The 14,987-nt window shown below is 42.0% G+C and overlaps 1 protein-coding gene across 1 annotated transcript in view; it reads left to right on the top strand.

Annotated features, from left to right (window-relative positions):
- The first annotated feature begins 6,093 nt into the window (after positions 1–6,093).
- Stambp (STAM binding protein) overlaps positions 6,094–14,987 on the top strand; it is a 43,506-nt gene continuing 34,612 nt past the window's right edge. The window contains exon 1 of the mRNA XM_013034657.1: positions 6,094–6,123. The gene's annotated coding sequence lies outside the window, so the exon portion shown is untranslated. The remainder of the gene's footprint in view (positions 6,124–14,987) is intronic.

The following is a 14,987-nucleotide window of genomic DNA, read 5'->3' as shown; positions in this document are numbered from 1 at the left end:
AAAAAAAAAAAAAAAATCTAAGGAAGAGCACCCTGGACTGAGTTCAAGCCCCAGTACTGGCATGGATACATACGCACACAAACTTAAAAGATTCAGTATAAATCTACCATGTTTGAGTTATCTAGGATTAGAAATGGTAAAGATGAAAACATAATATGAGAAATCTACCACAGGAGAGGCCAGGGTTCACCGTTATCCTGGGGGCAACGGTTAACGTGGGTTCTAACCAACTGAACTAACGCAGCATGAGGTCCACCCAGAACATGGCCTGAACATCCATCAACATTGATTCAACACTCACGCACCGAGCAGCACGATGAGCTGCCTCACTTAACCTTCAAACACACAAAGCCCGTATCACCATTCCGCCTGACGAGTGAGCTTCAGCTGTGGGCCAGGATCACACTACACGCGAAGGTTCAAGGCTTCTTCCGTGCGAGGCCTGAGTCTCTGAAGTCCTCAGATACAAGTGCCTCCTGGCTGGCCAACCTGGCTTTCACAGCACAGCATCCGGAGCTTCCGAGTGGGCATAATCAAGCATCTGAATACTAAATGATCCGCCGGGTCCTCCTCCGCTCATCCTGGTGGGTTCCGCCTTCCCCAACCTTCGCCATCAACCAAACAGCACGTGAAAACTCCGGTGTGTCCATTCTTGGCCATGAAGATCAGCGTTCGCGCTTGCGCAGTGAGTTGCCCTCCAAGCCTGTGCGCAACCGCGTAAGTGCCTTGAGGTGCTGCTGGAGGGGAGAGCGGGCGGTGGATACTGTGGGAGGACAAGAAAGCCATGGAGTGGGGTGAGACAAGGTGGAGGGTGGTCGTCATCGGATAATTCGTCAATTGCATGTAAAAAGTTAGTTCTTGAGATATAATTTACGATGTCAAAGTTTACGCTTCAGTGGCATTTCTTTTTAGCGAATCATTTCCCTTAGACAGCCTCTGATCTCATTATTGACTTTTTTTGGATATTTCATTTCAATGGGACATACAATCGATGACCTTTTATATATGATTTCTTTCACTTATCAAACTATATTCAGGGTTCGTGTTGTATAAAATGTGAGAGCCCTTTATTCTTTTTATGATTGCATTGTGTGTGTGTGTGCGCGCGCGCGCGCGCGCCGCGCTAATTCTGGGTTTGAACTCAGGGACTTGCAATCTCACTTAGCTTTTTTTGGTCAAGGCTGGCACTGTACCACTTGAGCCACATCTCATAGATTTTTTTTTCTACACAGGCTGGCTTTGAACTGAGTGTCTCTGGATCTTAGCCTCCTGAGTAGCTAGGATTACTGGTGTGAGCTACCAGTGCTTAGTTATGATTACACACATTTGTGTGTGTGTGAGGTGGGGCAGGGAGGGAGAGAGAGGAAGAGAGAGAGAAACTGGGACTTCAACTCAGGAACTCAACTTGCTTGTTCAGCTTCCCCTCTATCTCCTGAACTACACCTCTACCTTGGCTTTTTGCTGGTTAATTAGAGACATAGCCTCTGACTTTTTTGCCTGCACTGGCTTTGAACAGTGATTCTCCGGATTTTAGCCTCCTGAATAGCTAGAATTACAAGTGCAAGCTACAGGATCCCTGCTTTTCTGAATATTTTTTAAATTAGAGGTTAGTTGAAGCTACACGTGTGGAACTCATAGATATAGATAATTAACTAAGCTCACCTTGGGACCCAGCAAATCACCCACAATTCTATCTGCTCTTTTCAAACTAGCCCACCATGCTTCCAGCAGACATGTAGTGACAATTTGAAGGCCTCCTATCTGCCATTGCTTTGGTGCAAATGCTGATGCCAGTAGTGTATGGTGCTTACTTGCCGTGGTTTGCCCCATCCTCTTGCTATGGCTTTGACTGTTCTCTATCATTTGGTAAATGTTCCTCATGAGTTTTCATTTGATATATTTTCACAACAGTGAATGAGTCACCTATTTTTCAGAAATCCTACTTTTTATTCTACTATTACTTAAATCCTACTATTATTTTAAACTTCAGTTTTACTGTTCTCAGCCCCTTGAAGCAGAGTTCCATTTTTCCTAAGCTAGTTAGGATCATGACGCTGGTGAAGTTCCTTTCCATAATTCCAGCTACCCAACAGGCAGAGACAGGAAGATTATGAGTTTCAGACCAGACTAGGTCAAGCTAGTAAGAACCTTTCTCAAAAACAAAATATAAAGAAAATGGCTATTGATTTAGCTCAATTGGTAGAGCACTTGCCTAGCATGCTCAAAAGCCCTGGAAATCCCCAGTACCAAACACACACACACACACACACACACACACACACACACACACACGGAAAAAGTACTATGAGACTGACAAGGCTTTTTGAGCCCCCTGTGACTAACATGATATCTTGTATATGTACTTGCTCAACTGGTTTTTTGAGTGATAAGTCAAAACTCAATAACCTTAAGGATCATAGGTGGGATACAGAAGGGAGCCTCTAGTCACTCTGGGAAATAATAAGCTTGCTGGGCTAATTGAGAATATGGAAGAGAGCCCTACTCCTAAATGTGTTCCTTTTCCTTTTCTTATCTATCTTTCTAAACAAAGCTGAAACTCCACTTTGTCCTCTGCTTCCTCCAGAAACATCCTATATATGCAGTTTTTCATTTCAGTAAACAGTCATTCTGTATTTCCAGTTGCTCAGGCCAAAAACTTTTGAAGTTATTGGACTTTCACCTTTCCCTCCAATTGAATACACAAGATATCACCTGTCCTCTTTCTGTCCACTTTCTAATCCTTTCCTCCATATCTGTTCTAGTATAAACCCTCACCACTCCCTACTTGAATTATTCCAATAGCCTTCCAACCTAATAGTTTCCAAACTTAATAGGTTCACTTAATAGGTTTTACTCCTGGGTCAAAAGAAATAAGTAACATTCACATTCATTAAGAAGTTAGGTTTTAACAATTTTCTATGGACTTATGCTTGTAGTAGGCTGGATAATGGCCTTCCAAAGAAACCAGGTCCCAATACCTAGAAGCCATAAACCATATCTTATTTGGAAAAGGGGATCTTTGCAGACTTGACTAAATTAAAGATCTTGAGAAAAATTATCCTAGTTGGCAGTATGATCCCTATGTGTATATCCTTTTGGGGGGAGAGGGGCAGAGTCTACTGGGGTTTGAATTCTGGGCCTCATGCTTCCTTGCCTGGTACATCACACTGCCAGCCCTGGTTTTTGTTTTTGTTGTTGTTGTTTGTCAGTTGTGGGGCTTGAACTCTGGGCCTGGGTGCTGTCCCTCAGCTCTTCAGCTCAAGGCAAGCGCTCTACCACTTGAGCTACAGCACCACTTCTCATTTTCTGGTGATTTATTGGAGATAGGAGTCTCACAGTCTTTCCTGCCTGGGCTGGCTTTGAACTGCGATCCTCAGATCTTAGCCTCCTGAGTAGCTAGGATTACAGGTGTGAGCCACTGGCACCCAGACCAGCCCTGGATTTTGCTGACTATTTTCAAGGCAGGATCTCTTGAACTTTTCCACCTAGGCTGATTCCAAACTGTGATCCCTTTGCTCTTGGCCTCCCTAGTAGCTATGATAGTAACAGGCATGAGCCACCAGCTCCTGACTAGCAAGCTTCTGGAAAATTGGTAGAGCAGCCACAGGATAGTGATGCAATACTGTAATCCGTAGCCATTTTAAAAGTAATACATTTAAATTTTTAAAAAATTCTACTTTACTCATAATGGGATATATATGCCCATTGTTTTTTCTTAAACTTTGGAATCAAATTGCACTCTGACAGATGTATTTCCTGTTTCACACTGATTTTCATTTCCTCCATTTTATCACAGCTACTGCTAAAAACCCAGTTTCAAAAAGATACAGCATCATTCAAAGGAATGGACCTCACATTGAAACTATGAGCAACTTACTAACAGAAACTCACACATGAATCCATAACACTCTATCCTTTTGGGTCCATATTGTCTCTTTCTTAATGATTATACTCTGTGGTTGAAGCATGGAAGTAGTCACAGAAAATAGGCAAATAAATGTGTATGACTGTATTTCAATAAAACCTTATTTATAAAAACAGATTACTGGTTCACTGACTGTTGCCCTACACTGTGTATTGCTGTTCTCACAGCCTGGAACGCTCTTCTCACTTGTTTTCTCTGTGCTTCTCCCTTTTCTCAGTTTGATTCCCTTCACCAGGGTTCATTTTCCCTGTAGTACTTTGAACCTTATGATAAAATCATGTAAATTCACTTTATCATGTTAATTTCTTCTCCATCACTAGAATGTAAGATCCTTCACTGTAGATCTCCTTCTTTTTTGGTGGGACTAGAGGAGGGTAGGGAATTTTCTTGCCTACTTTGTTTCCTGGTATGTGGCCAGGAATTTAAACAGTGTCTGGCACCTAATAGGTCATTAATAAAAATTTGTTGAATAGCTGACAACTTTTTTTCCAACTGTATAAATATGATGACATACAAGTTTTAATGCCCCTTTAAATTGTCTAGTCATAAGTCAATATTTTTGAAAAGGCATACATAAACCAAATATTTTTAAATGTATCATTCAAAAGATTCTACAGGTTCTTATGTCATTTAACACTTTTTAAAATGTGACTTAGAATGGCTTGCCTACATAAGACAAGGATTTTTAATTATTAGAAAATAAATGATGTACCTCACAGTTAATTAGCGGATAATAAAAGAAAACACGATTCCTCATGTATACATTAAAGCAATTTTAGAATGATTTTTAAAAATTGAGACAGAATCTATGTAGTTTTGATTACCTTTGAATTCATGATCCTCTCTTGCCTTAACTCTCAAGCGCTGGAATTATAAGCATGTACTACCATTTACAGTTTAATTATTAACTTCAATTATATGTACATAATAAAGAGCTTTCCAGGCATGCATAAAAACTTCTTCCTGGTATTTTTCCCGGTGACAAGTCTTTGAACAAACTACAGGTGGCGCCCCAAACCACAGATTTGTGGTGGCAATGTTACTGATTTTTTTTTTTTTTTTACAGTAACCTCAATTTGAAGTCTTTTCAAAGGATTTCAGCTAATACTTCCAACGTAAAAGTTTCAAAGTAGGGGCTGGGAAGGTGGCTCAATGATATAGTGCTTGCCTTGCATGCATGAGGGCCTGGGTTCAATTCCTCAGCACCACATAAGCCGAAAAAGCCAGAAGTGATACTGTGGCTCAAGTGGTAGAGCACTAGCCTTGAGCTGAAGAGCTTGAGGCCCAGAGTTCAGGCCCCACAATAGGCAAAAAAAAAAAAAAAAGGTTCAGAGTAGTGACAAAGTTCTCCTAAGACAGAATGAGTTGAAGCATTGCAGAACCTTATGGGGCTGTAGATGTACCTCAGTGGTAGAGTGCAAGCATGTGTCTGACCCTGAGTTCCAACTTCAGCAACACAAAGACAAGTAAAATCTTACTGGGGGAAAAAACTATTCAAACTCACACACGCCGACATACAGAAAGTTCCCCTCTGCATTTCGAGTATATAACCACATTGGTTAGACTCAGGGACAGGAATTGTGTCATACAAGTTGTGCGTGTGTGTGTGTGTGTGTGTGTGTGTGTGTCCATTGCTTTTGTCTACTAATCCTTAAAAGATTAAACTTATTCTCAATACAGGGTATATAGGTGCTTTGATTTTAAAGAGTCTTCTGTTTGTTTATAAGCAATGAACCTATTGCATAGTATCTCAGACTGCTAGTTTTTGTAGAAAGTAACACACACAAACTGAACATGTCGAGTCTTCTTCTCTCCAGTTAGTTTAGTTGTTTGCAGCTGCGCTTGGATCTGCACGCCCTCTTGGAATACGACGTGTTTATGTGATGGAAGCCGGAGTTTGAACTGTCAGGAAACTCCTACTTCCATTATAGTTTGTTCCCCGGTTCCTTTAGTAATTCTGTTCAGCTCTCTTCCGGGAGGAAGAGAGGCCGCTTCAGAACCCGCTCTCCATTGGCCGAATTTTCCGCAGGCCACGATTCTAGCCCCACCCACCAGTTCCTCATCTCTCCCTCGCCCCCCCCCCCCGCCCCGCCCCGCCCATTCCTAAATCCTAAGGAGTATAATTGACAGCCTGGTGGGAGTGGCGTGGCACCGGAAGTGGCGTTTCCGGAAGCCGCGAGTGTCATCCTTCAGGAAAGGTGGGAAGGGGGTCCCGGGAAGGTGGTGGGACAGGGGCTGTGAATGTGATGAGACCGAGCCAGTGAGTGAGTGAGGCTGAGCCGCAGTGAGTGGGGCCTGCAGCCTTCTCCTCCCCTACGAGCCTCTTCCAGGCCCGCTGCGCGCCGGGCACCCGAAGGCTCGGGTTCCTCCCGCCTGCCTGGCCCCCCCCCGCCCCCCTCCACCTGCCAGGCCCAGCACTTCCTGAAAACCTCCGAGGATTCTGTCCGGGATAGGCAGTTCGGGCTGGGGGCGCTTCAGGAAGGGCACCTCAAGCACTTGTCGGTAGACCTCGCTCAGCAGGACGTGCTCCACCTCCGCTCGTCCCTGCTGCTTCCCTTTGTCGCTTCTGCGACTTTCTCCAGGCCACCCTCTCCTGTTGTTTGTGGGTGCTGCATTTCCTCCCTGGCGTGTTGCTCTAACCCGTGGAAAATGGGTTCCCTTCTCGACCCACAGGCTCTTCTTCCTAAAGGGAGAAATGCCGGGGAGCATCTTCTGTCTCCGTTAACTCTAGTAGACTGCGCTGGCAGAGATGCAATGCCTCTGCGTCCTTAGTAGCATTCCCCAGTCTTTGCTGTTAATGAGGATGTTTTCATGGGAAGCTTCGTGCAGGAAATGTGGCCCCAATATGGAAACCTATCTGTCTGAGGGAATGATTAGATTAGAAGGCGGAAAAGTAGTGGTTAAACAAGGGAGACTGACGTGAGGATTCCTGGTCAGGAATCCTGACGCAAAAGCTCTCCTATTGGAGAGGAGTAAAGTATAGAAAAGACATGAGAGCAGTTTACATGGGCTATGAATTCTAAAGTGAATTCTATAGTTTGTACATCCTAGAGCACGTTGGTTATAGAGTACTATAATTCAGTGTATAAAAAACCAGATTCCGGGCTGGGAAGGTGGCTCAGTGGTAGAGTGCTTGCCTTGCATGCATGAGGCCCTGGGTTCAATTCCTCAGCACCACATAAGCAAAAAGAAAAAAAGCCGGAAGTGGTGCTGTGGCTCAAGTGGTAGAGCGCTAGCCTTGAGCTGAAGAGCTGAGGGACAGTGCTCAACCCCAAGTTCAAGAGCACGGACCACCAAAAATTAAAAAAATAATAATTTTCTGGCTAAAACAATATATCTTTACTGAATGTCACTCTTTTTAGACCCAAAAATCAAAAAGAAAGACTTCTGTAAAAATAAAAAGCAAAGATTAATCTCTAGTTAATCTCTAGTTCTACATTTATCTACAACAATTTTGAAATCCATTTTTATAGTTAATCTGTTTTCAATCTGTTTTATATAGTTAAAAGAATTGTTTGTGTCTGGGACTATAGTTCAGTATTAACAGTTCATGCTTAAAATATAAAAGGCCTTGGTTTTATACCCCATAGAGATGATGATGATGGTAATAATAATTTAGGATTCTAGTGGTATTTTTCAGACTTTTGTGGTGATGTTTTCCTGAAGTGTTATAAGCTAGGTTTTGAGAATGAATATGAAAATTACACAATATTTTATAGATTTTTTTGCCAGTCCTGGGGCTTAAACTCAGCGTGTGGTCACTGTCCCTGAGTTTCATTTGCTTAAGGCAGCACTCTACCACTTGAGCCACAGCATCACCTCTGGTATTTTCTGTTTATGTGGTACTGAGGAATGGAACCCAGGCCTTCATGCATGCTAGGCAAGCACTCTACCTAGGCCACATTCCAGGACCAATATTTTATAGATTTTTTGCTGCTTCTGTTTATGGGCATACTAATTAAAATACCTGGATACATTAATATTTATAACTTAATGTGTGATACTCAAAGAAATATGAACATACAGAGTAAAAGGATTCTTTTACATTTATTAACTTGCTGTCCACTGTACCATTGTATTGTGTTTTTTTCCTTTGCTTTTGACTACTGGATGTTTTTCCACAAATATATGAAGACAGATATGGAAACTAATATAGACATATATAGGTATGTAGATATATTGATATAGATACATAGATATGATAGAAAAAGCTCTATTATATTTTTAATACAATAAAACTGGGCTGGGAAGGTGGCTCAGTGGTAGAGTGCTTGCTTCACATGCATGAGGCCCTGGGTTCAATTCCTCAGCAACATATAAACAGAAAAAGCCAGACGCGGCACTGTGGCTCAAGTGGTAGAGCACTAGCCTTGAGCTGAAGAACTCAGGGACAGTGCCCAAGTCCAGAGTTCAAACCTCACAATCAAAAAAAAAAAACACCTAATAAAAGTTGAGCAAAGAAATATAACAGTTGATTAATAGATAATAAAGAAAAAGATTTTGCTAATGTGGGAGAGGGGTCTGTTTGTGGTTTTCATTTTCATTGTTGTTTGATAGAGCTGGGGAGTAGAGGCCACATTGGAAAAAAGAAACTGAAAGTTAGGTTGGAGAACCAGATAAGGGAAGAAATATTGTCCAAGAGAGAAAGGCTAAAGAAGAGAGACTATCTAGGCTTACATGAAGGATCTTGAATGGGCAAAATGACAGAAGATGTGAAGTCTGAGGTGGTGTTCAGAAAATAAAACAGAAAATATTAAAAATGGCAGATGAGTCTAGGTTTGCCTGAGATGCTCTTTTTATCTCTCATAGAGAATAGCCTTATATCTCACAACCCACCAGTTAAAACACTTTCAAAACTGGATGCCAAAAATAGCTCACACCTGTAATCCTAGCTACATAGGAGGCTGAGATCCTAGGTCTGAAGTTTGAAACCAGCCCGGGCAGACAAGTGCACAAGATTCTTTTCTCCAATTAACCAGTAAAAACCTGGAAGTGGTACTATGGCTCAAGTGGTAGAGCATCAACTTTGAGCAAAAAAAAAAAAAAAAATCTAAGGAAGAGCACCCTGGACTGAGTTCAAGCCCCAGTACTGGCATGGATACATACGCACACAAACTTAAAAGATTCAGTATAAATCTACCATGTTTGAGTTATCTAGGATTAGAAATGGTAAAGATGAAAACATAATATGAGAAATCTACCACAGGAGAGGCCAGGGTTCACCGTTATCCTGGGGGCAACGGTTAACGTGGGTTCTAACCAACTGAACTAACGCAGCATGAGGTCCACCCAGAACATGGCCTGAACATCCATCAACATTGATTCAACACTCACGCACCGAGCAGCACGATGAGCTGCCTCACTTAACCTTCAAACACACAAAGCCCGTATCACCATTCCGCCTGACGAGTGAGCTTCAGCTGTGGGCCAGGATCACACTACACGCGAAGGTTCAAGGCTTCTTCCGTGCGAGGCCTGAGTCTCTGAAGTCCTCAGATACAAGTGCCTCCTGGCTGGCCAACCTGGCTTTCACAGCACAGCATCCGGAGCTTCCGAGTGGGCATAATCAAGCATCTGAATACTAAATGATCCGCCGGGTCCTCCTCCGCTCATCCTGGTGGGTTCCGCCTTCCCCAACCTTCGCCATCAACCAAACAGCACGTGAAAACTCCGGTGTGTCCATTCTTGGCCATGAAGATCAGCGTTCGCGCTTGCGCAGTGAGTTGCCCTCCAAGCCTGTGCGCAACCGCGTAAGTGCCTTGAGGTGCTGCTGGAGGGGAGAGCGGGCGGTGGATACTGTGGGAGGACAAGAAAGCCATGGAGTGGGGTGAGACAAGGTGGAGGGTGGTCGTCATCGGATAATTCGTCAATTGCATGTAAAAAGTTAGTTCTTGAGATATAATTTACGATGTCAAAGTTTACGCTTCAGTGGCATTTCTTTTTAGCGAATCATTTCCCTTAGACAGCCTCTGATCTCATTATTGACTTTTTTTGGATATTTCATTTCAATGGGACATACAATCGATGACCTTTTATATATGATTTCTTTCACTTATCAAACTATATTCAGGGTTCGTGTTGTATAAAATGTGAGAGCCCTTTATTCTTTTTATGATTGCATTGTGTGTGTGTGTGCGCGCGCGCGCGCGCGCCGCGCTAATTCTGGGTTTGAACTCAGGGACTTGCAATCTCACTTAGCTTTTTTTGGTCAAGGCTGGCACTGTACCACTTGAGCCACATCTCATAGATTTTTTTTTCTACACAGGCTGGCTTTGAACTGAGTGTCTCTGGATCTTAGCCTCCTGAGTAGCTAGGATTACTGGTGTGAGCTACCAGTGCTTAGTTATGATTACACACATTTGTGTGTGTGTGAGGTGGGGCAGGGAGGGAGAGAGAGGAAGAGAGAGAGAAACTGGGACTTCAACTCAGGAACTCAACTTGCTTGTTCAGCTTCCCCTCTATCTCCTGAACTACACCTCTACCTTGGCTTTTTGCTGGTTAATTAGAGACATAGCCTCTGACTTTTTTGCCTGCACTGGCTTTGAACAGTGATTCTCCGGATTTTAGCCTCCTGAATAGCTAGAATTACAAGTGCAAGCTACAGGATCCCTGCTTTTCTGAATATTTTTTAAATTAGAGGTTAGTTGAAGCTACACGTGTGGAACTCATAGATATAGATAATTAACTAAGCTCACCTTGGGACCCAGCAAATCACCCACAATTCTATCTGCTCTTTTCAAACTAGCCCACCATGCTTCCAGCAGACATGTAGTGACAATTTGAAGGCCTCCTATCTGCCATTGCTTTGGTGCAAATGCTGATGCCAGTAGTGTATGGTGCTTACTTGCCGTGGTTTGCCCCATCCTCTTGCTATGGCTTTGACTGTTCTCTATCATTTGGTAAATGTTCCTCATGAGTTTTCATTTGATATATTTTCACAACAGTGAATGAGTCACCTATTTTTCAGAAATCCTACTTTTTATTCTACTATTACTTAAATCCTACTATTATTTTAAACTTCAGTTTTACTGTTCTCAGCCCCTTGAAGCAGAGTTCCATTTTTCCTAAGCTAGTTAGGATCATGACGCTGGTGAAGTTCCTTTCCATAATTCCAGCTACCCAACAGGCAGAGACAGGAAGATTATGAGTTTCAGACCAGACTAGGTCAAGCTAGTAAGAACCTTTCTCAAAAACAAAATATAAAGAAAATGGCTATTGATTTAGCTCAATTGGTAGAGCACTTGCCTAGCATGCTCAAAAGCCCTGGAAATCCCCAGTACCAAACACACACACACACACACACACACACACACACACACACACACGGAAAAAGTACTATGAGACTGACAAGGCTTTTTGAGCCCCCTGTGACTAACATGATATCTTGTATATGTACTTGCTCAACTGGTTTTTTGAGTGATAAGTCAAAACTCAATAACCTTAAGGATCATAGGTGGGATACAGAAGGGAGCCTCTAGTCACTCTGGGAAATAATAAGCTTGCTGGGCTAATTGAGAATATGGAAGAGAGCCCTACTCCTAAATGTGTTCCTTTTCCTTTTCTTATCTATCTTTCTAAACAAAGCTGAAACTCCACTTTGTCCTCTGCTTCCTCCAGAAACATCCTATATATGCAGTTTTTCATTTCAGTAAACAGTCATTCTGTATTTCCAGTTGCTCAGGCCAAAAACTTTTGAAGTTATTGGACTTTCACCTTTCCCTCCAATTGAATACACAAGATATCACCTGTCCTCTTTCTGTCCACTTTCTAATCCTTTCCTCCATATCTGTTCTAGTATAAACCCTCACCACTCCCTACTTGAATTATTCCAATAGCCTTCCAACCTAATAGTTTCCAAACTTAATAGGTTCACTTAATAGGTTTTACTCCTGGGTCAAAAGAAATAAGTAACATTCACATTCATTAAGAAGTTAGGTTTTAACAATTTTCTATGGACTTATGCTTGTAGTAGGCTGGATAATGGCCTTCCAAAGAAACCAGGTCCCAATACCTAGAAGCCATAAACCATATCTTATTTGGAAAAGGGGATCTTTGCAGACTTGACTAAATTAAAGATCTTGAGAAAAATTATCCTAGTTGGCAGTATGATCCCTATGTGTATATCCTTTTGGGGGGAGAGGGGCAGAGTCTACTGGGGTTTGAATTCTGGGCCTCATGCTTCCTTGCCTGGTACATCACACTGCCAGCCCTGGTTTTTGTTTTTGTTGTTGTTGTTTGTCAGTTGTGGGGCTTGAACTCTGGGCCTGGGTGCTGTCCCTCAGCTCTTCAGCTCAAGGCAAGCGCTCTACCACTTGAGCTACAGCACCACTTCTCATTTTCTGGTGATTTATTGGAGATAGGAGTCTCACAGTCTTTCCTGCCTGGGCTGGCTTTGAACTGCGATCCTCAGATCTTAGCCTCCTGAGTAGCTAGGATTACAGGTGTGAGCCACTGGCACCCAGACCAGCCCTGGATTTTGCTGACTATTTTCAAGGCAGGATCTCTTGAACTTTTCCACCTAGGCTGATTCCAAACTGTGATCCCTTTGCTCTTGGCCTCCCTAGTAGCTATGATAGTAACAGGCATGAGCCACCAGCTCCTGACTAGCAAGCTTCTGGAAAATTGGTAGAGCAGCCACAGGATAGTGATGCAATACTGTAATCCGTAGCCATTTTAAAAGTAATACATTTAAATTTTTAAAAAATTCTACTTTACTCATAATGGGATATATATGCCCATTGTTTTTTCTTAAACTTTGGAATCAAATTGCACTCTGACAGATGTATTTCCTGTTTCACACTGATTTTCATTTCCTCCATTTTATCACAGCTACTGCTAAAAACCCAGTTTCAAAAAGATACAGCATCATTCAAAGGAATGGACCTCACATTGAAACTATGAGCAACTTACTAACAGAAACTCACACATGAATCCATAACACTCTATCCTTTTGGGTCCATATTGTCTCTTTCTTAATGATTATACTCTGTGGTTGAAGCATGGAAGTAGTCACAGAAAATAGGCAAATAAATGTGTATGACTGTATTTCAATAAAACCTTATTTATAAAAACAGATTACTGGTTCACTGACTGTTGCCCTACACTGTGTATTGCTGTTCTCACAGCCTGGAACGCTCTTCTCACTTGTTTTCTCTGTGCTTCTCCCTTTTCTCAGTTTGATTCCCTTCACCAGGGTTCATTTTCCCTGTAGTACTTTGAACCTTATGATAAAATCATGTAAATTCACTTTATCATGTTAATTTCTTCTCCATCACTAGAATGTAAGATCCTTCACTGTAGATCTCCTTCTTTTTTGGTGGGACTAGAGGAGGGTAGGGAATTTTCTTGCCTACTTTGTTTCCTGGTATGTGGCCAGGAATTTAAACAGTGTCTGGCACCTAATAGGTCATTAATAAAAATTTGTTGAATAGCTGACAACTTTTTTTCCAACTGTATAAATATGATGACATACAAGTTTTAATGCCCCTTTAAATTGTCTAGTCATAAGTCAATATTTTTGAAAAGGCATACATAAACCAAATATTTTTAAATGTATCATTCAAAAGATTCTACAGGTTCTTATGTCATTTAACACTTTTTAAAATGTGACTTAGAATGGCTTGCCTACATAAGACAAGGATTTTTAATTATTAGAAAATAAATGATGTACCTCACAGTTAATTAGCGGATAATAAAAGAAAACACGATTCCTCATGTATACATTAAAGCAATTTTAGAATGATTTTTAAAAATTGAGACAGAATCTATGTAGTTTTGATTACCTTTGAATTCATGATCCTCTCTTGCCTTAACTCTCAAGCGCTGGAATTATAAGCATGTACTACCATTTACAGTTTAATTATTAACTTCAATTATATGTACATAATAAAGAGCTTTCCAGGCATGCATAAAAACTTCTTCCTGGTATTTTTCCCGGTGACAAGTCTTTGAACAAACTACAGGTGGCGCCCCAAACCACAGATTTGTGGTGGCAATGTTACTGATTTTTTTTTTTTTTTTACAGTAACCTCAATTTGAAGTCTTTTCAAAGGATTTCAGCTAATACTTCCAACGTAAAAGTTTCAAAGTAGGGGCTGGGAAGGTGGCTCAATGATATAGTGCTTGCCTTGCATGCATGAGGGCCTGGGTTCAATTCCTCAGCACCACATAAGCCGAAAAAGCCAGAAGTGATACTGTGGCTCAAGTGGTAGAGCACTAGCCTTGAGCTGAAGAGCTTGAGGCCCAGAGTTCAGGCCCCACAATAGGCAAAAAAAAAAAAAAAAGGTTCAGAGTAGTGACAAAGTTCTCCTAAGACAGAATGAGTTGAAGCATTGCAGAACCTTATGGGGCTGTAGATGTACCTCAGTGGTAGAGTGCAAGCATGTGTCTGACCCTGAGTTCCAACTTCAGCAACACAAAGACAAGTAAAATCTTACTGGGGGAAAAAACTATTCAAACTCACACACGCCGACATACAGAAAGTTCCCCTCTGCATTTCGAGTATATAACCACATTGGTTAGACTCAGGGACAGGAATTGTGTCATACAAGTTGTGCGTGTGTGTGTGTGTGTGTGTGTGTGTGTGTCCATTGCTTTTGTCTACTAATCCTTAAAAGATTAAACTTATTCTCAATACAGGGTATATAGGTGCTTTGATTTTAAAGAGTCTTCTGTTTGTTTATAAGCAATGAACCTATTGCATAGTATCTCAGACTGCTAGTTTTTGTAGAAAGTAACACACACAAACTGAACATGTCGAGTCTTCTTCTCTCCAGTTAGTTTAGTTGTTTGCAGCTGCGCTTGGATCTGCACGCCCTCTTGGAATACGACGTGTTTATGTGATGGAAGCCGGAGTTTGAACTGTCAGGAAACTCCTACTTCCATTATAGTTTGTTCCCCGGTTCCTTTAGTAATTCTGTTCAGCTCTCTTCCGGGAGGAAGAGAGGCCGCTTCAGAACCCGCTCTCCATTGGCCGAATTTTCCGCAGGCCACGATTCTAGCCCCACCCACCAGTTCCTCATCTCTCCCTCGCCCCCCCCCCCCCCCCCCCCCCCCCCCCTCC

The sequence above is a fragment of the Dipodomys ordii genome, unplaced genomic scaffold (assembly GCF_000151885.1).
Source record: "Dipodomys ordii isolate 6190 unplaced genomic scaffold, Dord_2.0 Scaffold192, whole genome shotgun sequence".
Lineage (NCBI taxonomy): Eukaryota > Metazoa > Chordata > Mammalia > Rodentia > Heteromyidae > Dipodomys > Dipodomys ordii.
The sequence above is the reverse complement of the archived record's forward strand: the minus strand, read 5'-3'. Positions and strand labels throughout refer to the sequence as shown.